General features: G+C 43.3%; 1 long non-coding RNA gene and 7 other non-coding genes across 8 annotated transcripts; 1 reads left to right on the forward strand and 7 right to left on the reverse strand.

The window, feature by feature from the left end:
• Positions 1–1,485: 1,485 nt before the first annotated feature.
• Positions 1,486–1,557, reverse strand: trnae-uuc (transfer RNA glutamic acid (anticodon UUC)). Its single transcript has one exon. It is a non-coding gene; the product is annotated as a tRNA-Glu (tRNA).
• Positions 1,558–9,042: 7,485 nt separating this feature from the next.
• On the reverse strand, positions 9,043–9,114 carry trnae-uuc (transfer RNA glutamic acid (anticodon UUC)). The gene has a single exon. It is a non-coding gene; the product is annotated as a tRNA-Glu (tRNA).
• A 394-nt stretch (positions 9,115–9,508) lies between these two features.
• On the reverse strand, positions 9,509–9,590 carry trnal-uag (transfer RNA leucine (anticodon UAG)). Its single transcript has one exon. It is a non-coding gene; the product is annotated as a tRNA-Leu (tRNA).
• Positions 9,591–11,321: 1,731 nt separating this feature from the next.
• Positions 11,322–13,636, forward strand: LOC146523605 (uncharacterized). The gene is made up of 2 exons (XR_014872440.1): positions 11,322–12,901; positions 13,387–13,636. It is a non-coding gene; the product is annotated as an uncharacterized LOC146523605 (long non-coding RNA).
• Positions 13,637–16,467: 2,831 nt separating this feature from the next.
• On the reverse strand, positions 16,468–16,549 carry trnal-aag (transfer RNA leucine (anticodon AAG)). The gene has a single exon. It is a non-coding gene; the product is annotated as a tRNA-Leu (tRNA).
• A 967-nt stretch (positions 16,550–17,516) lies between these two features.
• trnal-uag (transfer RNA leucine (anticodon UAG)) lies at positions 17,517–17,598 on the reverse strand. The gene has a single exon. It is a non-coding gene; the product is annotated as a tRNA-Leu (tRNA).
• A 993-nt stretch (positions 17,599–18,591) lies between these two features.
• trnae-uuc (transfer RNA glutamic acid (anticodon UUC)) lies at positions 18,592–18,663 on the reverse strand. Its single transcript has one exon. It is a non-coding gene; the product is annotated as a tRNA-Glu (tRNA).
• A 487-nt stretch (positions 18,664–19,150) lies between these two features.
• On the reverse strand, positions 19,151–19,232 carry trnal-uag (transfer RNA leucine (anticodon UAG)). The gene has a single exon. It is a non-coding gene; the product is annotated as a tRNA-Leu (tRNA).
• Positions 19,233–27,232: the final 8,000 nt, after the last annotated feature.

The following is a 27,232-nucleotide window of genomic DNA, read 5'->3' on the forward strand; positions in this document are numbered from 1 at the left end:
GCATGTGTCATAGAGTGACCTGCTGTTTCACATACAAACATTAGGACTGGCTGTAGCTCAGGAGGTAGAGCATGTCACCTACTGATCGGAAGGTTGGTGGTTCGATTCCTGGTTCTGGATGTCAAGTATCCTTGGGCAAGATACTATCCCCAACTTGCTCTCCGATGCATCCATCGGTGTGTGAATGTGTGTGAATGTACTTAGAAAGCGCTATGTATAGATAAAGTGCTTGTGAGAGTGGGTGAATGAGGCATGTTGTATAGAGTGCTTTGAGCACTCCAGGGAGAGTAGAAAAGCGCTATATAAGAATCAGTCCATTTACCATTTTGTGGATATTTAACAGGCCATTTACAGACTAACATGTAATAATGAGATATATCAATCCTAAACGGCATACCTTTGTGTACATGTCATTATTAAAGTGTTTATGATAGTTATTTTTAATTTCATCAGACACTTTCCTGTCACAGTTTGGCTGAGATGCTGACTGTGTGGAGTGAGGCGGTGGACCCAAGTGCAGAGAGACAAAACGTGACGTAACAGAAAACGAGCCATTTATTAAGGCTGGCAAAACTAAACCTAAACCGGGTGAACTGAGGCTAAACATAAAAAATCATGGAAAAGAAACAAGAACATAGAAACCTGACATGAAGACCTGGCATGAATTCAAAACCCTGGAAACATGACATGGACACAAGGCAGGAAAACAGACGGGCGAGGAATGAACGGAAACACACAGGAAGTGATCGGGGGAAGTGGAAACACATGGGGAAACAGTTGATTAGAAGGCACATAATGAGCCACAGGGGAAGTGAAACTAAACACACTGAACATGATACCAGACCTCTTCAAAATAAAACAGGAAACATAAGGCACGCAGACATGAAATTTCTGGATTTCTCGACACACACTCTGAAACCTTGGCACATCACTAGTGGCATCCCATTCTTAATCCATAGGGTTTAATATAATGTCATCTCGCCCTTTTCTTCTATAACATCCTCCAATCTTCTTTCCACAAGTGTGTATATGGGAGCCTTTTACCATTTGTCCTGAAGTGGCCCTCACCAACTACAAATGCCAGAGCCCTGCTTTGTTTCTGTAATTTGAGGTCATCATATTTTTTATTTTACAAATTTGATAAGTTATTAGTAAAAAAGAGCACCTTTTTTATGTAAAATGGTTTTATTTTGTGTTGTGAATTATTGGTTAATGCACCCTCCCTTGTTACAAAGATGCTCATTTGATTTTCACATAAACAGCCACCTTGACTCCCCGCTCAAACTAGCAGGCCTGCTTGTGTACATGCTCATCACTGAAAACTGCATAGCCCTGATCTGAACCGTTACCTGTTTTATGCCATGTGCTTAGCCAGAGGTTTGTTGCCTTACCTGATGTTTGCCTTCAGCCAACAACTTTGCCCCATTTAATCCATCGTGGGATTAGCACAAAAACACATTGGCTTGTGGGCAGATTAAAGACATGTTCCCATACCGGGAGTTGATCCCAGGCCACCTGGGTGAAAACCAGGAATCCTAACCGCTAGACCATATGGGACTGCTCCACTGTCATGAAAATCAAGGATACTCTTGTCACTCTGCAGCCTTGGTGAGACCAACATAGCAGCACCTTAATCAATTCTCCAGCGGTTGCAGGTTCTGCTCAAAAGCACATTACAAGGGAGTGGACTGGAATTGAAGGACACTTGAGTGGCATGCGGGAAAGTCCACTAACCAGTCAGTGATGAGACCATGAACAAAAAGACACGAAAAACATGCAAGTTGTAAATGACTTTAGAGGAGCTGACTAATGTGGTTTGGAAGAATTGCTGCTGATGAGTTTCCTGCATATTTGGACTTGAGAGACGTTCTATAACAGATTTGATTTCCACTGTAGCCCTTACAATTTATTGGTAAGGCATGGACGAAACAAAAGTTTCTCGCTAGAACACTATGGCAGCAGTGGGATTCGAACCCACGCCTCCGAAGAGACTGGAGCCTTAATGCAGCACCTTAGACCGCTCGATCATGCTACCATTACGAGTAAGGACCTCATCTCAAAAATCTAGACAGTAAAACTTGAAAAAGTGCAGCACAAAATAGAAGCCCAGAACATTCAGTGATGCTCTAACTGTTGTAGAAAAACATGTTTAATACTTGCCTGAATGTTTTTGGATACAATAGGATCTGCCTGCCCTGGTTAAATTCTTATTGCAGCAATAGGATTTCAACCCACATGTGTGAGGAGCCCGGAGTCTTAACCCAGATCCTTAGACCACACAATCTAACACCTTACAATGTGGTGGACTTGAAGCACACTTGAGTAGCCACTAACCAGTCAGTGTTGACACTGTGAATAAAAATATATGAAACATCTGCACATGGTAAATGACTTTTGCAAATGTTGAGACAACGCCGGTCTCTGCGATTCTTTTGGTCCTGGTAGAGATCACGCGGAGATGTTTCCATGTTTTACACAATCCTTTTATTGTCCATTATTCTTACAGATGCATCTGGAGATCAGCACACTGCATTCCTATGCAGTCCTATGCTAAAGGCTGATCTAAAGAACTCCACACAACAGTTACAGTTATAACCTCTGGTCTCCTCCCCCTACAGTAAACACCCCCACAATGGAAATACACTAGTTCAATGGCCAAGGGTGCTGACACCCTGACCCCCACCTCCTTTTAAGGTAGTGTCCGTTTTCCCTTTGTCTGCCCCTCACCCTCAGTAACTCTTGTTTCATGCCCTGGGGGTGGGGGTTGATTTTCCTTCTGCCCTGCACCTCAGTTCTTTGTTCCCATCCCAGGCCTATTTTCTATTTTGTATCCTTACACCCATTACCACAATATTATAGTGTTGCAAGCAATCACAACTATATTCTGTTTAACGTTGATGTACATTAAGGAATCTATTCTCAACAATCCCCCTTTTGATCTCTCCAATGAGAGATCACATCACACCTCTCCTTCATCCTAGGGCATAACTGGTTTCCTAAACCTGACCAGACCTGGTGTGAATGCTTTCGTCACTTCCTGAGATAAACTCTGTTTAACTGCTTGAGAAGGGTGGTGTGAAGTAGATAGCCTTCAACATCTATTCCCTCAGTCTTCTTTTTCCAGCGTGGGGTGAGTCTCTGCATTCTTCCGTCTCTTCTTTCTTCAGTCTCAGGGGTAGACTACCCTGAGACCTTGCCACAGACCAGGGGATTATTCTGCCCCTGTGGTTGAGGTCTGGGTGTTCTCTGACTCGTCTGAGTCAGGGCTCGATTCCCCTATTGGTGCTCAAGTTGCTCCTTGCTCCTTCACCGACCTTCCTGGCTCCTAAGCTACTGTACACTAGCTCCAGTGGTACCCGGCTTCGCGTTTGCCCTTCAGTCGAACAGCGTGCGATGTCCTGTCCACCAACTCGATTGGTCCTGTCCACCTCGGCTCCAACCACTTTCTTTTAATCACTTTCAGATGTACCCACCAGACTTCTGACATTGTGCTTCCTGCAGCAAGCTGTGCTCTCTCTCTCTCTTGCTCGCTCTTGAAGCCTTCTCTCCAGGTCTCAGTCTGCATCTTATGGGTGATCTCCTTCAGTCAGTTTTGTTACTGAACCTGTAATTAAAAATTAAAACTACCCTGGCAAACCCCTTTTGCCACATGGTCCTTGCCATGTGTCAATTCAAAGCAATTAGAGATGCACAATAAAGTTGCCCATTCTCTTTTAAAAATTCCAGGGCTTCTCCCATAGAGTAGCTCTGCTCCAGGCCTGTAAACCTGTGTTTAAAAAATTGGCCAGTGGTGTTTCCTGTTGCAAATCATGTGATTAAATCATATGATTAACCCTCTGCTGTAGAAAAAGTGGTGTAGATGTTAGCCCAGTGCATCTTGTATGCACACTTTCTCACAGTGACCTCTGCACTGTAAATAATACAAGGTCATGAATAACACACTGCTGACCATTCACAGACACAAAAAGTGGCAATTAAAAGGTTAAGCCAGCACGGCCCAAAAGCCCATGCAACCTGCTGCTGTCATCTTTCTGCTCCTGTAAAAAAAAACATACATCCACCCTTTTGTCTCTCTGGGTGGAGGTGCAATCTTGCATATTGGTGTCAAGTCAGTCAAGTTTTTGTCAGTCCAGTCAGTCCCCGTGTTTATTGCTGATAGCAGAACCTCTTGTGTCGCATTAAGTTTCTACCGCCAGCAATATGACGACATTTCAAAAAGAACAAAAAAAGAATTTTAGAATGGATTACCTCGCGAAATCCTTTTAGGCAGGGACTCATTATCTGATTGCGTCCCAAATAAGTGACTTTCTCCAGAGCCCATTGTAATGTGGAGAAGCTCAGTTTGCGATAATTTTCAAGCCAAAAATTTAGTATAGCGCTTTCAGATCCAATCGTGCAGGCCTGCTTGTAGGAGAGAAAATTGTCAAACAAAACTTTCAGTGCACTGTTAAAAAATAAAAATACCAGAATAACCAAATATATAAAATCGTAGTCTTAGGACTATTCTAAGAATAGTCTTAGGACTATTCTGGGACAATATTCTTGTCCCAGAATATTCCTTCTCTAAAAATTAAAACACACCAAATCTAATTGGCAGGTTCAACTTGGTAACAAACGAAAAATGTATCAGCCAATTAAATCCCCAAACCTTTCATATTCATGTATTTTGTACTTATGTATGTCATTTTATTTACCTTCCCCCTTTTTTCTGAAACAAAACTTCTTTTGCTCCACCTTTTTGTTTCAGAAACACCTAAATAAAAATTAAAAATCTCAATCATAGTCAGGCACAGCTAAATCCTAATGCTTGCGAGTTACCATAGGCAACCACGCTGTGTGTTGTTAACCCCTTCTACAGGTACCCTCTTGTGATGTGTGCACTTCCTGTATGATTTTGTGCTACCCCCAGTACATGTTGTGTGCACGTGAGGTGTTGCCTTTCCGTTTTGTCCAGCAGTGCACTTGCATACCTCAGTGCTTGTCTTCCTCCCCGTTTTGTGGTGGTCTGGACACTTTTTCTATTCTTCACTTCAAGGCAGTCGTTTGTCTCCCTGGATTCCTTAACCCAATTTGATTCCCCAGACTAAAACAGCATTCCTGTGTCCTCACTTGCTCCTCTCACTCCGTTCTCCTCTCCCACTTTGCAGTCCAATGGCAGTCAGTTTGCTTCAGCTTTGTCCTGTGTATTCTCCCACCGTCTCTTTCATTGCCATTTTGCTCCAAACATGGCAAATGTCAAACTCAGAAAGTCTCCTCAAAAGTCCTTCACCCACAGTGAAGTTGCAGCTTGCTGGAACTGCATCTCTCCATCCATTCAGTCGTGATGATGGATCTTCTCTTTCTTTCTCTGATGTCGTTTGCCCATAGCGCTGCTGGACCTCTATGCTCAGGACTCTGCTGTTGTCTCTTGGCCTGCTGTCCACTGTTGATGTTCATGTCTGTGCTTCTGGAACTGCACTCCGTGTCTTCAAGAAGCGATTAGCTTCCTTGGAGCTTGCTTTTTCAGGATGAGGACGGGAAGCTGCAAAACAATTCAGCCAAAACTTGGGCTGGGTTTTTCTAATGATCTTTACCTATAATTGTCTTCCGACTGCTGCTTGTGGAGAATTGATCAAGGTCCATCTCCCCACCTGCAAGTGACACACTGAGACAACTTGATCATTCACTGTCCTGGTCTGGAGTCTGTGGACTCCGTGTTTATGTTTAAGTTTATTAACATTCTGTGGTTTTGTTTATTTTGGCTTGTTTCTAATTATCCCTAGTGTTTTGTGTCCTCTGTGCCCTCCTGTTCCACATTCCTATGTTCTGTCTCCCCAGTCTGTGTTAAATTTGCATCTGTGTTAGAGTTCAGTTGGTGTGTTTCCTGTTTTATTTTGAAGGTCTTTCAGTGTTTCTAGTTTCACTTCCCCTTGTGTTGTAATGTCCAATTAATTCCAGCCGTGTCTCTCTTCTGTCTTAAAAACCCTGAAAGTAAGATTTTAGTTGTTCTTGACTGAGAAAAACAAAACCCTCTTCATATTATTATTACTTTTTTTTCATCAACCACACTCCTATTCTGTTTTTCTTTTGTGTCCACTAAGGGCAGCTGGTGACCTGCAGTATCACCCGCTCCCCCCAGTTGGAGACAGTTCCCCTCTCACAATTCCACACTTTTTTTGTTTTGGTATTTTTTCTTTTCATTTTTACCCTTTTTTTTTTTTTTTACCCCATTGTTTTACACCCGCACATCAACCTCTTAATCCACTTCTCCAACCTCTCTTTTCCTTTCTCCCCAACTGCTCTCATCTAGTTGTTGATCAAATTCTCCATATTATTACTATTATTGTTTTGTCAATAATCCCCTGTAATCCGCTCTGTCTCCCCTTTTGTCCCTCAAAGGAACACACACACACACACACACACACCTCTATTTTGCTCCTCACCTCCATTTTGCCCCCCAGGGCACTTACACACACCTCCTCCATTTTGGTCGTCAGGTAGTTTAAACACACACCTACACAACTTTCCTTTGTCCTCAAAGGAGCACCCCCCCACACACACCTTTTGTTCTTCAGATTCAGCCACATGCTACTCTCTGCACAATCACACTTTGCAAACCTAAGATTTCTTAAAACACAAACTCACAACAAAGTAGAATTTAGGGAGGAATTTTAACCAATCTTCTCCCTCGGCCTCAAACCATTTTAGTAGAATTTAGGGAGGAATATTTAGCCAATCTTCTCCCTCGGCCTCAAACCGTTTTAGTAGAATTTAGGGAGGAATATTTAACCAATCTGCTCCCTCGGCCTCAAACCGTTTTAGTAGAATTTAGGGAGGAATATTTAGCCAATCTTCTCCCTCGGCCTCAAACCGTTTTAGTAGAATTTAGGGAGGAATATTTAGCCAATCTTCTCCCTCGGCCTCAAACCGTTTTAGTAGAATTTAGGAAGGAATATTTAGCCAATCTACTCCCTCGGCCTCAAACCGTTTTAGTAGAATTAGGGGGTCCTGAATCAAACCAGGCATCAAACCTAGCTCCAGAAACGCCGTCTGGGCCTATGAATTCGTCAACTCATAGGAGGGGCAGCCACATCCAAAGACAATGGAATTTAGAAAGTCCTGCTTTCTGGGCCTCCAACCCACACTTTTAGAGAAACCAGCTCTGTTCTACACACATCTCTTATCAAAATTTACGGACTTCTGCGTTCAGGACACTTTTGGGTGAAATTTAGCTTAATTTCCAATATGCAGATTTGATTAAACAGGTTCTGCTTACCTTGTTTTTTGCCGGCAATACCCTCAGTGTCCATTCCGCTTCAGCCAAGGTCCAAATGGAGATCAACTACCAAGATCCGGGTCACGGGCACCAAATTGTTGCGACAACGCCGGTCTCTGCGATTCTCTTGGTCCTGGTAGAGATCACGCGGAGATGTTTCCATGTTTTACACAATCCTTTTATTGCCCATTATTCTTACAGATGCATCTGGAGATCAGCACACTGCGTTCCTATGCAGTCCTATGCTAAAGGCTGATCTAAAGAACTCCACACAACAGTTACAGTTATAACCTCTGGTCTCCTCCCCCTACAGTAAACACCCCCACAATGGAAATACACTAGTACAGTGGCCAAGGGTGCTGACACCCTGACCCCCACCTCCTTTTAAGGTAGTGTCCGTTTGCCCTTTGTCTGCCCCTCACCCTCAGTAACTCTTGTTTCATGCCCTGGGGGTGGGGGTTGATTTTCCTTCTGCCCTGCACCTCAGTTCTTTGTTCCCATCCCAGGCCTATTTTCTATTTTGTATCCTTACACCCATTACCACAATATTATAGTGTTGCAAGCAATCACAACTATATTCTCTTTAACGTTGATGTACATTAAGGAATCTATTCTCAACACAAAAGAATTTCTTTTATTCATGTATTAATCACATTATTTTATTGTATAATACCTTGGTGCCACTGGACTTTAGCATGTCTCTCACACTCATACTGGTAACAGATGGTATCTCAGGAAGTTGGAGGGAAGCATTCACACACAAAGGACCCAGAGTGGGAGGAGGAGTCTTTTGTCTCCTTCTCCACTGTAAGAGGTAGCAAGGGAGTGTGAAACTTTCTTTGGGGGTGGGGGGTACCAAAGGTGTGAAAACAGCTGTGTACTGCCTTCAGTTCCTGTAAGAGGTATGTAACTGAAGGCCATGCTAGACTCAGTTAGGGACTCTGCCCATCGTCTGCCCCGCGATGATGCATTCCTTCACCAAGCTTGGTTTCTGTTCTTGTTAATATTAAAGAATGTTAGCTACCACTCACCGCTTGTCTGCAGGCTTTATTGAATGGAAAACTTCCACAACACTTAACATCACCCTGGTTTGGAAGAATTGCTCGTGATGAGATTCCTGCTTGATTGTAGTTGACAGACATTCTGTAACAGATTTGATTTCCACTGCAGCCCTTACAATTTATTGGTAGGGGATGGAAGAAACACGAAAAGAACCTGAGGACTATGGCAGCAGTGGGATTCGAACCCAGTGCAGCACAAAATAGAAGCCCAGAACATTCAGTGATGCTCTTACTGTTGTAGAAAAACATCTTTAATACTTTTTGGACACAAAAACATCTGCCTGTCCTGGTCAAAACCTGTTCATCAACCCTGATTAACAATGGGCTCTTGGCTCAGTTTCATCATTGTCGATATGCAACTTGTCATAACCACTGATCAACAGGCAGGATCACCATTCACAGAGAGTCAAGGAACGGTTGCAATCACACCATTGTAAGATAGCAAAAGACGTACCTTTAATGCAACCTCCCTTGTTTCAAAGATGCTCATTTGATTTTCACATAAACAGCCACCTTGACTCCCCGCTCAAACTAGCAGGCCTGCTTGTGTACATCCTCATCACTGAAAACTGTGTAGTCCTGATCTGAACCGTTACCAGTTTCATGCCATGTGCTTAGCCAGAGGTTTGTTGCCTTACCTGATGTTTGCCTTCAGCCAACAACTTGGGCCCATTTAATCCATCGTGGGATTAACACAAAGAACACATTGGCAGGTGTAAAGACATGTTCCCATACCGGGAGTTGAACCCGGGCCGCCTGGGTGAAAACCAGGAATCCTAACCGCTAGACCACATGGGACTGCTCCACTGTCATGAAATCAAGGATACTCTTGTCACTCTGCAGCCCTGGTGAGACCAACATAGCAGCACCTTAATCAATTCTCCAGCGGTTGCAGGTTCTGCTCAAAAGCACATTACAAGGGAGTGGACCGGACTTGAAGCACACTTGAGTGGCATGCGGGAAAGTCCACTAACCAGTCAGTGATGAGACCATGAACAAAAGACACGAAAAACATGCAAGTTGTAAATGACTTTAGAGGACCTGACTAATGTGGTTTGAAAGAATTGCTCTTGATGACTTTCCTGCATGTTTGGACTTGAGAGACGTTCTATAACAGATTTGATTTCCACTGCAGCCCTTACAATTTATTGGTAAGGCATGGAAGAAACAAAACTTTGTCGTTAGAACACTATGGCAGCAGTGGGATTCGAATCCACGCCTCCGTAGAGACTGGAGCCTAAATCCAACACCTTAGACCGCTCGGTCATGCTACCATTACGAGTAAGGACCTCATCTCAAAATTCTAGACAGTAAAACTTGAAAAAGTTTCAGTTCAATCCCAGTCTGCAGGCTTGGATGGTTTCTCAGGCTTTGGTAACCAGTTGATGGGTCATCAGAAGGGAATCTTTCCTTTTTCTAAAGGACGTGACTTTAAGATATATTGTAAATGAGGAATATATTTTTGTAGGTCTGTTTTTACCTTACAATGAAGAGTCCCGTGAAAATGGTCAAGTCCAAGCACAGAACTGAACATAAGTGAAAAAGCAGCCAGTGTCCAAAGAAAAACCCAGAGACCACTTTGACATGACAGGACAGTCATAAAGGCGTAAGGGGTGGTTCAAGACTTTTGCACAGTACTGTATATCTCAAGCTGGACTGCTTGGGGACAGCCGTCCTGAATCTATGCAGCTTTTTTTCCTGTAGCAACTGCCTCATATTAAAAAAGTAGATGAATATTGAAATGATGTGGTTATTTTATTTTAGTATTTTACTTTTTTATCACTACTTTAAGTGATTCTTTACATTCTCTACTTGTAAAAATGTTGCTGACTTGCTTCATGTTCACCAATCAGACATAACATTATGACCACTGATAGGTGAGGTGATTATCTCTTCATCATGACTCCTGTTGGTGTGTAAAATATTAGAAAGTAAATGAGTCAGATCCACAGAGGCCCAGCAGGACTTTAAGGATCTGTTGCTAACATCTTGGTGGCCGTCACCACAGGACATCTGCAGGGCAATGTTGCCAACTCCTCAGTAAGGAAAATCGGTATTGGTTGTCCTAAAAGTCGCTAGAAGTCGCTAAATGACGTCATCGCCTAATTTGCATAATTGGTCATGCTAATATAATTGTAACCTACGTTGTTGGAGAGAGAAATAACATCGTGGAAGAGACATAAAGTGAGTAAAAAACGTCTTAAATGCATTTAGAGTTTATTTAGAACTACGAATTAAATTTATTTTAGCAATTATTGTTTTTTGTAATGTCACAATTCCAACCCAGCTCCTTTATCCGGGCTTGGACCGGCAAAAGTGACCCGAAATTGGCACTCTGGTGGAGTTACTTTGTGTGTGTGTGTTTATAAGTAGTTTTAAACCTGATCCACAAAACAGCATAACAGTAAAAGAAGAATTGACTGCGTTACAGTCAGTGCGGGAGCAGCGGCTTCGCTCATGCGCGATTCATTTGCAGTTGGGACGCATAGGTGTGAACGTCTTCTGCCCTGATAGCAGCCGGGGGAGGACTATCCTCCGCCCGTGAGCGCTTTGGCACGGGCGAGGTGCCCACGGCAGCAGCGCTGCTTGTTGAGAGTAAAAGCGATACGCGCTTCACGTCAAAAAGTCGTCATAAATAAGTCTCCAATAATACCAGAAAAAGTCGCCAGATTTGTCGCTAGTCGCTTTTTAGAAAAGAAGTCGCTAAGGGGGGTTGAAAACTCACTAAATATAGCGTTGGCAACTTAGCGACTCGCTAAGTTGCCAACGCTGCTGCAGGGCTCCAGCGGAGTCCACGTCTCGACGGGAACGTCATTATTAGGCAGGTGGTCGTATTGGTGTATTTGGTAAATTGAGTGATACTCTTATAGCACGTTTCTACTCTGAGTACTCAAAGTGCTTTTTACTACATGCTACCTTCACCCATTCACATGCACAAATTCATACAGTGCTTTTTTCTATGACTTCAAACGTATTCACACGTATTAGCTACTGAGATGTGTCAGCAGAGCTAAGAAATGGGAACTGACACCCTCTGTTTAAAAGCAAAACCCTACTGAGAGATCAGCTGCTATTTGGTGCTCTGCGTACATGTAACTATATGTAACTACATACAGTATAACTACATAAAGGCTTAACCACCGACTTAGCCTGTCAGTAAACTGTTTCTTTCAATCCTCACATGGCAGGAGGAAATGTTTCACTGCCCACCTCAACAAAACCGTGACACAAAAGCATAGTTTTCATTTTAAATCACATCAAACTCATTAACATGAATTTCATCAGTAACTTTGGCTGTGCAAACAAAAGATCTTTCACTTCAAACAGCTTCTTGTGACCTTTGACACTAGCTCCATCACTTTCTCGACAAATAGAGACAAATTAAATAGAATTTGCACAACAAGAAAATTCAGTTGGTAAAAAAGAAGAAGCATTCAGTGAGTTCAGTACTCGTCACGTGTTTTCAAAACCGAGCTGCAGAGTCGACAACAGCAGAGTGGCCACAACCCTCTAATCACTCAACCTCTCACTCCACACCAAGCCAGGAGTCACTCAGTGTCTGTGTCACTAGAAATATTACCTGTGGAGTGACGTCCCTGCACAGAGCGTCAGCCTTTAATTTGGCAGGTCTTATCAAGCACAGCTGACAGCCACTAAATTCACCGTGAAACTAGACGTCAGATTTCCTTTTTGACTTGACTTTTAATGAACGTTGCCACTTGATATCCTGATATGTGGAACCTACTTTGTAACAGTAAGTTCCACATACCAGGTCTGTCTTGGCCCTGGGTCATGTGACCCAGTATTCTGAGTTCTTGTTTGTTATTCTTTTTAGTCTAGTTTCATTTCGGTTTATCTAGTTACATTCTGCCATGTTTCATGTCCAAGTTTTCTTTGTTTGTCAAGTTCAAGTCATGTCTGGATTTCCTTATGTTTCCTGTTTTATTTTGAAAGAGTTTTGTGTTATGTTTAGTTTCACGTGTCCTGTCATTATGTTAATTGTTGTCAGCTGTTTTCCCATGTGATTCTACTTCCTTTGATCATTCCTTATGTGTATTTAGTCTGTGTGTTCCACTCAGTCAGTGTCAGATCGTCTGTTAACCTCACCACAGTTTTCATAGGTTTACTCCATTGTTTCTCTGTGTTTTCTAGTTTACTCAGTGTTCACAGTTTGTCATAGTTTTTCACTGAGTGTCACAGCCTTTTTGTTAACACAGTGTTCAGGCCTCCTTAGTTTCCCTAGTTCCTTGTTTTTTCTTCTGCAATCAGCCAATAAAGGCTCGCGTTATTTTTGAAACTACGTTTTGTCTCCACCATGTCTGAATCTGGGTCTACCTCTTTCCTCACCCCGCTGTGACAAGGTCTCTGTTGCAGACTTCGTCTATACAGAAAAAAGTAAAAAGCAGCTCGTTACAGCTCGTTTCCTCCCTAAACTGTTCTCTGTCCCACCTCTGTGTCTGTGTGCTGCAGAGTGGCAGAAGACTCAGGCCCATAAACACAGAGAGCAGCTGCTGCTCCAGGAGCTGGTGTCACTGGTGAACCAGAGGGATGAACTGGTCCACAGTATAGATGCCAAGGAGAGAGGGTGAGACACACGATACACACATGATAAACTATTCCTACACTTTCAGATTCAACTAAAAAGTGAATTTCATTAGCCTGTATGAAACATCACAACAAACCTGTGAGCAAATCATGGTTTCATATTCAGCTTTCAAACACTACTTCCATCTTTTTTGCATTTTTTATTGAACCTCTTGACTCAGCAATAAGACGGTGATAACATCAGTAGTTTTTGAACAGATTTACTAGTTTCTGATGAGGAATTTACTCCTGTTTAACTGGCCTCACCTTCTGTTTGTAAATGGTAAATGACCTGAAGTCTCAGCCATTCATATACGTTCATACAAGCACAATCTTCCAGTTAGAAGATGACCCGCACTTCCTCTTGAGCTGCCGTCACCTCACTCATAACTGAAAGACACTTTTAAAGAAAAATGGACATCCACAGTTTTCCCGACACAAAAACATGTGCAGGCAGCTTGTAACCATCTCTCCTCTGGTCCTCAGAGCCGTGGAGGAGGACGAGCGTCTGGAGCGTGGCCTGGAGCAGCGCAGGAGGAAGTATGCTAAACAACAGAAAGAGAAGTGTGTGATGCAGTGACCACCGCAAACTTCCAAATGTTGGGCCAAGGCAGTTTTCTCTCCTCTGTCACCTGCTATCAGAATGAATGATGTGGTTTTAGGTCAGCAGTAAGTGCACATGCACACTGAATCTGAGAAGATTCAGAATTTACATTAAAGTTTGGCTTGAGTGGAAGTTTTGCTCTGCTTTCCATTTTTAATGTCTCAACATGTGCCACTAGGAACCCTTTTGTTACCTGATATATGCACTAGTTAAACCTCATGAACTGTTTGTAACGATGCAAAGTGGGTTTGAGTGTGGAAATGGTTGGAAAGCCTAGAATAGCTGGCTTAGACTACGGATGATCTATAGATCGTAGAAAGCTACAGCAGCACAAAGCCAACAGCTTTACAACATTACAAAAAGCATCCGTGTCTCCTGTGCGGGTCCGTTTTGTTTAAAGTTAATGGTTTCAAGCTGAATTCGGTGTAACGTGTGATTTTCAACAGCAGAAATGTAACTGAAACATGAGTCGCCCTGTTGAAATGTGAATGATGTCACTCGCCCTCTGCTCAGCGTGTCAAATCAAAGTTTGTATTTAAGTGTCTCAGAGGTTTTATCTTGTGTGTTTGCAGTTCTCTGTTCATCATTCGTGTGTACTACAGCTTACATCTCGCCAAAAGCAGCGCCTTTTTTAAAGTTTTATTAACACCTGTTACATTTAAAATATTTGTAAAGACGGGAAAATACTAAAAGCTTAAATACATACACATTTGATGCAATTTTGAATGTGTTTTAAACTGTGGGATTATATTTGCCATTCTTCCATAGAAATTCAAAGTCAATAAACCTTCCTGACACAAAACTGCTTTTGTTACTTTGTTGTCACTTTCTTCTTCTTCTTGTTGCTTTAGCGACAAAAAGTAAAACACTGCTGAGGATTTTATAAAGACTTGTTTGTTCAAAACAAAACAAAACAAAAAAACAAAATAAGGTGGTTTTCAGAATATCAAATAATTGTACGTGGATGCATGTATCTGTATGATTACAGTGTAAAACCTCACTGAACAATAACATGCAGCATGTGTCATAGAGTGACCTGCTGTTTCACATACAAACATTAGGACTGGCTGTAGCTCAGGAGGTAGAGCATGTCACCTATTGATTGGAAGGTTGGTGGTTCGATTCCTGGTTCTGGATGTCAAGTATCCTTGGGCAAGATACTAACCCCAACTTGCTCTCCGATGCATCCATCGGAGTGTGAATGTGTGTGAATGTACTTAGAAAGCACTATGTATAGATAAAGTGCTTGTGAGAGTGGGTGAATGAGGCATGTTGTATAGAGTGCTTTGAGCACTCCGGGAGAGTAGAAAAGCGCTATATAAGAATCAGTCCATTTACCATTTTGTGGATATTTAACAGGCCATTTACAGACTAATATGTAATAATGAGATATATCAATCCTAAACGGCATACCTTTGTGTACATGTCATTATTAAAGTGTTTATGATAGTTATTTTTAATTTCATCAGACACTCTCCTGTCACAGTTTGGCTGAGATGCTGACTGTGTGGAGTGAGGCGGTGGACCCAAGTGCAGAGAGACAAAACGTGACGTAACAGAAAACGAGCCGTTTATTAAGGCTGGCAAAACTAAACCTAAACCGGGTGAACTGAGGCTAAACATAAAAAATCATGGAAAAGAAACAAGAACATAGAAACCTGACATGAAGACCTGGCATGAATTCAAAACCCTGGAAACATGACATGGACACAAGGCAGGAAAACAGACGGGCGAGGAATGAACGGAAACACACAGGAAGTGATCGGGGGAAGTGGAAACACATGGGGAAACAGTTGATTAGAAGGCACATAATGAGCCACAGGGGAAGTGAAACTAAACACACTGAACATGATACCAGACCTCTTCAAAATAAAACAGGAAACATAAGGCACGCAGACATGAAATTTCTGGATTTCTCGACACACACTCTGAAACCTTGGCACATCACTAGTGGCATCCCATTCTTAATCCATAGGGTTTAATATAATGTCAGCTCGCCCTTTACTTCTATAACATCCTCCAATCTTCTTTCCACAAGTGTGTATATGGGAGCCTTTTACCATTTGTCCTGAAGTGGCCCTCACCAACTACAAATGCCAGAGCCCTGCTTTGTTTCTGTAATTTGAGGTCATCATATTTTTTATTTTACAAATTTGATAAGTTATTAGCAAAAAAGAGCACCTTTTTTTATGTAAAATGGTTTTATTTTGTGTTGTGAATTATTGGTTAATGCACCCTCCCTTGTTTCAAAGATGCTCATTTGATTTTCACATAAACAGCCACCTTGACTCCCCGCTCAAACTAGCAGGCCTGCTTGTGTACATGCTCATCACTGAAAACTGCATAGCCCTGATCTGAACCGTTACCTGTTTTATGCCATGTGCTTAGCCAGTGGTTTGTTGCCTTACCTGATGTTTGCCTTCAGCCAACAACTTTGCCCCATTTAATCCATCGTGGGATTAGCACAAAAACACATTGGCTTGTGGGCAGATTAAAGACATGTTCCCATACCGGGAGTTGATCCCGGGAGGTGAAAACCAGGAATCCTAACCGCTAGACCATATGGGACTACTCCACTGTCATGAAATCAAGGATAATCTTGTCACTCTGCAGCCTTGGTGAGACCAACATAGCAGCACCTTAATCAATTCTCCAGCGGTTGCAGGTTCTGCTCAAAAGCACATTACAAGGGAGTGGACTGGACTTGAAGCACACTTGAGTGGCATGCAGGAAAGTCCACTAACCAGTCAGTGATGAGACCATGAACAAAAAGACACGAAAAACATGCAAGTTGTAAATGACTTTAGAGCAGCTGACTAATGTCGTTTGGAAGAATTGCTGCTGATGAGTTTCCTGCATATTTGGACTTGACAGACGTTCTATAACAGATTTGATTTCCACTGTAGCCCTTACAATTTATTGGTAAGGCATGGAAGAAACAAAAGTTTGTCGCTAGAACACTATGGCAGCAGTGGGATTCGAACCCACGCCTCCGAAGAGACTGGAGCCTTAATCCAGCACCTTAGACCGCTCGGTCATGCTACCATTACGAGGAAGCACCTCATCTCAAAAATCTAGACAGTAAAACTTGAAAAAGTGCAGCACAAAATAGAAGCCCAGAACATTCAGTGATGCTCTAACTGTTGTAGAAAAATATGTTTAATACTTGCCTGAATGTTTTTGGATACAATAGGATCTGCCTGCCCTGGTTAAATTCTTATTGCAGCAATAGGATTTCAACCCACATGTGTGAGGAGCCCGGAGTCTTAACCCAGATCCTTAGACCACACAATCTAACACCTTACAATGCGGTGGACTTGAAGCACACTTGAGTAGCCACTAACCAGTCAGTGTTGACACTGTGAATAAAAATATATGAAACATCTGCACATGGTAAATGACTTTTGCAAAAGAATTTCTTTTATTCATGTATTAATCACATTATTTTATTGTATAATACCTTGGTGCCACTGGATTTTAGCATGTCTCTCACACTCATACTGGTAACAGATGGTATCTCAGGAAGTTGGAGGGAAGCATTCACACACAAAGGACCCAGAGTGGGAGGAGGAGTCTTTTGTCTCCTTCTCCACTGTAAGAGGTAGCAAGGGAGTGTGAAACTTTGTTTGGGGGTGGGGGGTACCAAAGGTGTGAAAACAGCTGTGTACTGCCTTCAGTGCCTGTAAGAGGTATGTAACTGAAGGTCATGCTAGACTCAGTTAGGGACTCTGCCCATCGTCTGCCCCGCGATGATGCACACCTTCACCAAGCTTGGTTTCTGTTCTTGTTATTATTAAAGAATGTTAGCTACCACTCACCGCTTGTCTGCAGGCTTTATTGAATGGAAAACTTCCACAACACTTAACATCACCCTGGTTTGGAAGAATTGCTCTTGATGAGATTCCTGCTTGATTGTACTTGACAGACATTCTGTAACAGATTTGATTTCCACTGCAGCCCTTACAATTTATTGGTAGGGGATGGAGGAAACACGAAAAGAACCTGAAGACTATGGCAGCAGTGGGATTCAAACCCACGTCCCCAAAGAGACTGGAGCCTAAATCCAGCACCTTAGACCGCTCGGTCATGCTACCATTGCGAGTGAGGACCTCATCTCAACAATGTAGACAGTAAAACTTGAAAAAGTGCAGCACAAAATAGAGCACGATCTGATATCCTCGTGTTGGTGTTGTTCCCAGATCATCATACTAAAGGTTGTTCCAGGATCAACATTGCAAGTGACCAATCAGAATGTTGTGATGTCATACTTTTGCGACTTCGGGAAAAAACGGCGTAAAACAAAAAACTACTTAAACTGCGAGAAACCGCCTTTGTCCGCCGATCAACGGGCCCTAACCCTAACCCTTTAATAAACACTAAGCAGAATTGATACTGTCCTTGCAACATTGGAATTTAATAAATGCACGAATGGGTTGGTGCGCAAAAGAATAACGTCACAATAATGTGATTGGTCACTTGCAATGTTGAACCTGGAACAACATTTTCATGATGATCTGGGAACAACACCAACACGAGGATATCAGATCATCCCAAAATAGAAGCCCAGAACATTCAGTGATGCTCTTACTGTTGTAGAAAAACATGTTTAATACTTTTTGGACACAAAAACATCTGCCTGTCCTGGTTAAAACATGTTCATCAACCCTGATTAACAATGGGCTCTTGGCTCAGTTTCATCATTGTCGATATGCAACTTGTCATAAACACTGATCAACAGGCAGGATCAGCATCACAGAGAGTCAAGGAACGGTTGCAATCACAGCATTGTAAGATAGCAAAAGACATACCTTTAATGCACCCTCGCTTGTTTCAAAGATGCTCATTTGATTTTCACATAAACAGCCACCTTGACTCCCCGCTCAAACTTGCAGGCCTGCTTGTGTACATGCTCATCACTGAAAACTGTATAGCCCTGATCTGAACCATTACCTGTTTTATGCCATGTGCTTAGCCAGAGGTTTGTTGCCTTACCTGATGTTTACCTTCAGCCAACAACTTTGCCCCATTTAATCCATCGTGGGATTAACACAAAGAACACATTGGCTTGTGGGCAGATTAAAGACATGTTCCCATACCGGGAGTTGATCCCGGGCCGCCTGGGTGAAAACCAGGAATCCTAACCGCTAGACCACATGGGACTGGTTAGGTAATGCGCCACTGTCATGCTCGTGCTCCTGGGTGAGAACCAGGCATTCTAACTGCTAGACTGATAGATAGACTAGATATGGGACTGCTCCACTGTCATGAAATCAAGGATACTCTTGTCACTCTGCAGCCTTGGTGAGACCAACATAGCAGCACCTTAATCAATTCTCCAGCGGTTGCAGGTTCTGCTCAAAAGCACATTACAAGGGAGTGGACTGGACTTGAAGCACACTTGAGTGGCATGCAGGAAAGTCCACTAACCAGTCAGTGATGAGACCATGAACAAAAATACACGAAAAACATGCAAGTTGTAAATGACTTTAGAGCACCTGACTAATGTGGTTTGGAAGAATTGCTCTTGATGAGTTTCCTACATGTTTGGACTTGACAGACGTTCTATAACAGATTTGATTTCCACTGTAGCCCTTACAATTTATTGGTAAGGCATGGAAGAAACAAAACTCTGCCGCTAGAACACTATGGCAGCAGTGGGATTCGAACCCACGCCTCCGTAGAGACTGGAGCCTAAATCCAGCACCTTAGACCGCACGGTCATGCTACCATTACGAGTAAGGACCTCATCTCAAAAATCTAGACAGTGTCGGATTATAATATTATTTTATGCCATGTTAGACCCCTAATTAAAGATTGTGAATTATTATATAGTTTTAGTTTGCATTATGCTCCTGAATTAGAAGAAGGTGATAACTATTACATTTGGTAAACTGATTTGCATTACATTAGACTGCTGATTTATTGTGAATGAATGATATTGTTTTATGATGCATTATACGGCTGAGTTATAAGAAATACTGTTTGCAGAAAGTCATCGCCTTATTTGTCTGGTTAGAAGAGAACAGAGCATACTGCCCCATCTCACCAGGAGCAGATAAACAGGGAGCCAAGGTCGTAGCTTAGGCGCTGTGTGAGAAAGAATGTGAATGTTTAGGCTTTTATGATTAGGTGGGGGCCACTAGAGGCTATAAGAGTTTGATCAAGGCTCCACCATTTTGAGATCTGATGCTGTCTGCTGTATGGTGTCCATCTCCCACGCGTGTGTTCATTAAATCATCGTTTGACTTGACCCGGCCGGACCAGTGTTGTTATTTTGGGTTTTCCTCTTGTATCCATCCCCAATATTTGAATCCGTAACAGTTTTGGGGGCTCGTCCTGTGGTATTGGGATGGAAGTTTTGGAGGCTTGGATGGTCCGAGGTGGTCAGACAGGCAGACATTATCCGGCCATCGAACTGAGTGGACAGGCACCTTTTTAAAAGAGGTAGGCACAGGCCTGTTGATTTTATCCGAAGTGTGCTGAATTGGACGATAAAATTAAATGTCTATTCAGTAAAAGTTGCCGGTGAGTGTCTGTTTTGATTTTGATGAAAAAATCTCATGAGAATTGAAGCTGGAATAATGGTAATAAATAGCAGTTGGACTGCTGAGTGATAATAAATAGCAGTTGGACTGCTGAGTGATAATAAATAGCAGTTGGACTGCTGAGTGATAATAAATAGCAGTTGGACTGCTGAGAGAATTTAGTTGGATAGGGAATTGGTCATTTAGTGGGTTAAAGTCCCCACTGGTCATGGTTGGACCGGCCTCAGTCATACTCTTGTCTTAGTGTGTTGACTGTTGTTTCAAATCATTATAAATTTTTTAAGAACGACAGTTGGACTGTTAAGAAGCGCATAGCCCGGAGGTTACGCTCCCTCCTGGCCGCGGACGCGCGACCTTGACCTGTCGGCGACCAGGGTTAGTTCAGTTTGGCTTGACTGTGGGGTACAGGGCATCCTGGAATAAGCTAGGAGTTAGAGTCTCCTTACCGTTTGGAACGGTCTCTGCGCTTTTTTTGGGCAGCAAAGGTTGGACCTTGGGTGTTGGACACTTTTAAATTGAGTTATGGACTTTAGAGATGAGGCCAGAAACTGTTGGACAGATACTGGTTAATTGATCACAAAAAAGTTGGACTTTTTCGGTTGGACCGTTAACTTAAATTTGTCAAAATTGTTAGGCGCTAAAACTTTCAGGCCTGAGAGTGAGTGTAAATATAAGACGTCTTTGTAATATAATAGAAAGTTGAGAGTGAAACGAGGCTGCGTGTGACGACAGCGCGCTGCAGCGCTGCGAGCTATTTTGTGTGAACATGCAAATGAGGTGGCTGCTGTGAAACCCACAGAGGACTTCCTGTTTAGCGTGTTATTGAGTTTTATAAGTATGATTTTTTTTTTTTTTTTTTTTTTTTTTTTTTTTTATTCTTTATTTTATTTTCACTTGCTGAATACGGGACAGACTTGACTGGGGGAAAGAAAAGGGAGAAAGAAAGAGGGGAAGAAAAACAGTTGAGAAGAGGGACGGGGGAGAAGGGCAAAAAACAAAAACCAACAGAATAAGCAGAAGAAAAAAAAAAAAAAAAAAAAAAAAAAAAAAAATACATATATCGATCACCTGGATCACCTGTTGAGAAAGAAAAAAGAAAACAAGCAGAAGAAAACGAGAGTAATACAATAAACCACATCACAATGATATATGGGAATATGACAGTAAATACTAAATATTAAACATTATTGTGCAGCACGTAAGATCGACAGCACAGTGTGCATTGAGGTAGGAGCCAAAAAGGGTGTAGTTTGTGTGTGTGATCACCCGTGTGTACACCTGTGAGCATGGACGCGCTTGTTTTCTTAAAAGGTTCCCTCATGTAATGATCTGCTAGAGGGTGTGGGGGGCCACTGCCCCGTCCTCCAGGGCATGAAGCAGGTATGGAGGAGATCAAAACCCCAGACATCCAGAGGCCCCCAGAACACAAGAGACCAAGGAAGACCAACAGAGGGGCAGCCGCGCCACTGTCCCAGAAAGAGCTGAGGAGAGTCCCAGATGAGGGGTCACCCAGCAGCCACGGAGCAGAAGCCAGGGGGGGCTGCAGTGACGTGCCCGTGAGCTCCGCCGGCAGCCAGCTGTGCCTGAGTGACCGAGCCCCAGGCCGAGAGGCCGGGGGCACCCCACCTCCGAAGTGGCCCAAGCGAGCCCCAGGCTCCAGGCCCCGATAAGCAGCCGCCAAGGAGTGAGCCGGTGTGTACCCGGACGCCCACCCCCGGACACAAAGAACCACCAACGCACCGACGTCTGAGGGAGTCCGCCCCCGGCAGGGGAAGTGGTGGGGGGAGATAGGCCTCCAAACCTTGGAGGGCCTGAGCTGTCCTCAGAGAGGTGGCATCTGATACCCAACCTGACATACAGACACAGACATACAGGCACACACAGATACAAACATCCATTCCCACCCTCATGCTCTCATATGCACTTACTCCACACTCAACCAACGTGGAGACAGACATAAAGAGACGCTGTACACACAATCACACTCCCCAAGCGTACTCTACGAACCGGGTCTAGGTACCCTTGCCCCTGGAGGGGGGAACTGCACCCAGACCCAGGTTGTGTTACCCTTTTCCCTGCAGTGGGGAGAAGCAGACCGCCCCGACTCCGCAGCAGCAGGGAGGCCCCACACTCCGGACCCCAGTCGGACGGCCAACTCCTCCTCCTAGCCCCCCTGCTCCAGCAGAAAGCAGAGAACGAGGGTGAGAGAAGACTCCTAACCTCCCTCCACCCGCTCATTGTAGTGTTGATGTATGTGTGTTCTAAGGTGCGTTTAAAACCCAGGAGGGCATGGAGCTACCTGCCAGAGAGCAGCAGGTAAGCGCATAGTCCCTCCTGCTAGCCCTCAATGTCTACGTGTATTTAAAATTGAGAGGTGGGCAACGACGCCGGGGGTGAGGTGTACACCCTGATGGTAATTGGGATTCCGTGTAGCGTGCCCACCCCCAAGATCCTATATTTATGTGTAATGAGAATGTGAGTAATGTGAATGTCTAAGTTGCGGGATAAAATTGAGGCAGAGGCAGCCAGAAGGGGACAGAGGGGGGGGGGGGTTACCTCCTCTGCACCCTGGTGACACACCCCCACTCCAAGGCCCTGCATGTGTGGGTGGTTGTGGTGGAGCGGGAAGAGGGAGGCAGCTGGAGATGGGGAGGGAAGGAAGGGAGGAGCAAGTGACCCCTCCCTGGGGCCAGCTCCCCCGCTGACCCCAGTAGGCACCCCCATACTCCGCGACCCACCAGGGAAGGGGGGCCCAGGCCCATCCGAACCGGGGCCCAGCGCAGCGGCGCCGCCCGGCCCCACAGAGCCCGGGGCAGTCCACTCAACCCCACAACAGAGAAAACTGCACCCACCCCATCATCCACTCATCTTCCAGACTACATAAGACAATAGACGCCCAGGCTGAGATCTTCCTCCACCTCTCCTGTATCTCCCCCTCTTGCAGAGAGAGTTCCTGAGAGAGGAAAGCCCCTGCAAGATGTGACAACCCCCCCCCCACCAGTTGAAGAGCCCCCCAGCTGGCTCGGCGCACCGGCGGCACCCTGCGCCAGTGGCGGGCCCCCATATACCCACCGGCCCACAACCCCGGCAACACACCAACCAGGACCCAGGTCCCCGAGGCCCGGCCAGGGCCCCAGGCCAGAGCCGGAGCGCCCCCAGAACCTCACGCCCGTCCCGGACCCACCCAGGGGCAGCCAGGCCACCAGGTCAGTAACCCCCGTCCGTCAGCACAGACCCTCCCCTAGCCCCGCTGCACGTAGCCACGAGGAAGCCGTCACCTAAGAGCCAACAGAGCCCCTAATTGGCCATGACCGCTACCCCGGGTTGAGCCCCCCAAGGAAGATGCTCCTGGGGAACCCCCCGACGCCCCAAGCCTGACCCTACCCCCACACCAATCACAACAGTGAAGGCGAGACCAAAATATGACCCCCCACCCCCACTAGGTGATGGAGCTGATCAGAGGAGCCCAGAGCGATTGATCTGATGTGGTGGCAGAGGCTGTATCAAGACTAATGTAATCTAATAGATAATTTCTATATTGGTTAGAATTAAGATTGTTTTTATTTTTCCAGTTCATGAGGACTGTTTTCTTGGCTATGCATAGAGCAGTGAAAACCATATGGGCTATATTCTTTTCTGAAGTGACATTATCTAAGCTGCCCAACAAACACACTAAGGGGGAAGTTGGAATGTTACATTTCAGACACTTTGATAAGTCTTCACATATCTCGCGCCAAAACTTCTGAACTGGTGGACAGAACCAAAGAGCGTGGATATAATTGTCCGGTGAATTGGTTTGGCAGTGTGAGCAGTTGTTGGTAGATGCAAAGCCCATCTTGAACATCCGATGACCTGTATAGTGCACTCTATGTAGTATTTTGTATTGAATTAATTGAAGACTGGGATTTCTGATTAGATGAAAGGTTTTTAAGCAAATCTGAGACCAGAAGTTTTGGTCTAAGTTAACTGATAAATCCGCTTCCCATTTTGCAATAGGAAGTGATATTGATTCATCTGTTTTAGAAAGCATTCTGTATATTTTGGATAGTAATTTGGGGGTTTTAAGAGTAAAAAATTGAACCACACTTGGTGGTGTTTGTAGTTCAACTTGACCCAGTTTAAATTTCTTTTTTATTATGGATTTAATTTGTTGATATTCTAAAAATCTTTTCTTGTTGATCCCATATTGTGTAACTAGTCTGTCAAATGAAATAAATTCTGTTCCTTCTAGTATATGTTCTACATATTTGATTCCTTTACCATTCCAATCTGAAAAGTTTATCATATTATTGTTTTGTAATATGTCAGGGTTGTTCCAGATAGGTGTACGTTTGCATGGGATTAATGAAGACTCTGTCAACTTCAGAAACTCCCACCATGCTGTCAGAGAAGAGCTGATGTTGATGCTTTTGAAGCATTCATGTCGTTGGATGTTTGAGCTGATAAATGGTAGATCTGAAATCTCTAGATTATTGCAAAGTGCTTGTTCTACATCTAGCCAAGGTTCATCTAAGAGGGTATGTTTTAGCCATCCTGAGATAAACTGAAGCCTGTTGGCTAAGAAGTAGTGCTGAAAGTTAGGTAGTTCTAATCCTCCTTTATCCTTGGTCTTTTGTAGTGTTTTTAAGCTTATACGTGGGGGCTTATTTTTCCAAAGGAATTTGGACATATATGAATCTAGAGATCTGAACCAATCTTGCGGCGGTTTAGTTGGGATCATTGAGAATAAATAATTTATTTTTGGTAATACCATCATTTTTATAGCAGCAACCCTTCCCATGAGTGATATGGGTAGACATTTCCATCTAGCCAGATCACCTTCTACTTTCTTTAAAAGTGGGGTATGGTTTAATTTAGTTAGATCTGCAAGCTTGGGAGAAATATTAATACCTAAATATTTTATATTTCCCGATTGCAGTGGAGTAGAAGAGGAATTATGGAAGCAGCAATTAATAGGAAGGACTGTAGATTTTGACCAGTTAATTGAGTAATCTGATATTCTTGCAAAAGAGTTTATCAATTCAATCACCCCAGTGATATTGGTTTGTGAATTTTGGAGAAAGAGTAACACATCATCAGCATAAAGGCTGATTTTATGTTCTACGTTCTTGCATTTTATGCCCTTAATTGCTGAATTCTGTCTAATTGCTGCTGCTAGTGGTTCGATAAAAATTGCAAACAGTGAAGGGGAGAGTGGGCATCCCTGCCTGGTGCCCCTCAGGAGACATAAGCTGGAGGATGTCTGGTCATTTGTTCTGACACAAGCTGTTGGGGAATTATATAATATTTTTAACCAGTTGATGAAAGAAGATCCAAAACCAAATTTGTGTAAAGTTGCAAATAGAAATTTCCAGTTAACTCTGTCAAACGCTTTTTCTGCATCTAAGGAAAATATTGTAGTTTCAAGGTTTTTACTGTATGAGTAGTCTATCAAATTAAGTAATCTACGTGTATTTGTTGATGAGTGCCTACCTTTTATGAAACCAGTTTGGTCAGGATGAATTAAGAGGGGGGTTATTTTCTCTAGTCTCTTCGAGAGAGCTTTGCAGATTATTTTGAGGTCTACATTAATAAGGGATATTGGACGATAGCTTGAGGGATATACAGGGTCTTTGCCTGGTTTTAGCAGGAGATTAATGTTTGCAGAATTCATATTTGATGGAAGTCTGCCCTTTTCTTTGATTTCTAACAACGTTCTGTAAAAAACTGGTGCTAGAATCTTCCAGAATTCTTTGTAGAATTCTGCAGGAAAGCCGTCTGGACCTGGAGCCTTATTATTGGACATATTTATCAGGGCTTCCTGGAGTTTGCAAACAATGATACATGCCTGTAATTAAAACGCTGATTTTGCTGATTATAATTTTACAAATAAAGTTTGAATGACTACGGTGAATGTTTAATGTTTGGCTGGGTTTTGATATAGGAGAGACGGCTTCGCAGCTGCTGGGGGTAAGTGACCGGAAACTTGCATGCCCATAAAAGGCAACTGCCTGACTGTGTGAACTATGCACCAAGAGAGAGAGTCAAATCTAGGCAGATGAACCAAATGGATGTTGTAAGAAAAATAGTAAATGAATGTTTTAGTCTCTTAATACAGGTGGATTTCTCTCAACCTGGAGACCTGAGTACAGCAGCAAAAGGATAGATTAACAAAATTGGGACGACACACAGGCCAAGCTCTGGCTCAAAATTTTACAGCTTGACCTCTCACTTTGTCCCACCTGAAAAAGAAGCTTAAAGGACATCGTCTCCTCCAGTTATCGGTTACCATCACTGGAAATTTTCAGGCAAGTTTTTCACTGAATTGTTTTTGGTACCATGTGTCCCTGAATCTCACAAGCAAGCTCTAATTCCTGGCTGAAGACATGGAATGCTGTTATTTAAGGTGGGAAATCAAAATTTGGGAAACAAAATTAAAAACACACACAATTAGAGAAATGCCTTGTTGGAGAAAAAGTTAAAATAACCCACCTACAAACGCACACACACGCAATGAAGAAACAGCTTACATTCATGAACACGTGAAGATTTTCCAGCACGGTTAAAGCAGCGAAACTTAACATACACCTGATGTTAAATGATAAAATTTATCCACTACTAACAAATAAACTCTCTGGGTTGCAGGACAACAACTTGACTTCAAAAAGACAGACACTGGTATGATAAACCAGTGATGAAACAACAAATTTAGTGGTTAAAAGAGTCAAATTGTGACATGTTTTCTTCTGATTGATTAATACAAGTGATTACTGAATGAAATAAAATTCCTTTTTTGGGCTTTTAAACATGATCTTAAGAATTTTAACGTGTACCTGTGTTGTCCTGTCAATTTGGTGGGTTAGGAGTTGATTATATAGTGAGAAAAAACAAAAAAAGGGGGGGAGAAGGCTGACACAGGGCCTGGCCCCTCTCTGAATAACACAGCCAAAACAACATCATTTTCCTGTTCGTCTGTTTTTTGTTTTGTTTTTGTTTTTTCTCTTTATGCTTGATTACAGGCTGTTTTGTCAGCCCGGAAAGCCGAGGCTGACCTGGACTCCTGCTCTCCCCTCTACCATCTTTGCTCTCCCTTCTACCATCTTTGATGTGACCCTGACCAAATGCTACAGCAGCTGGACCCACAACAACAGCCTGAGAATGTCAACAGTCCTGCAGGAAAAAGATCTCATGCAGCGGAGACGGA

Source organism: Neolamprologus multifasciatus, chromosome 3 (assembly GCF_963576455.1).
Source record: "Neolamprologus multifasciatus chromosome 3, fNeoMul1.2, whole genome shotgun sequence".
Lineage (NCBI taxonomy): Eukaryota > Metazoa > Chordata > Actinopteri > Cichliformes > Cichlidae > Neolamprologus > Neolamprologus multifasciatus.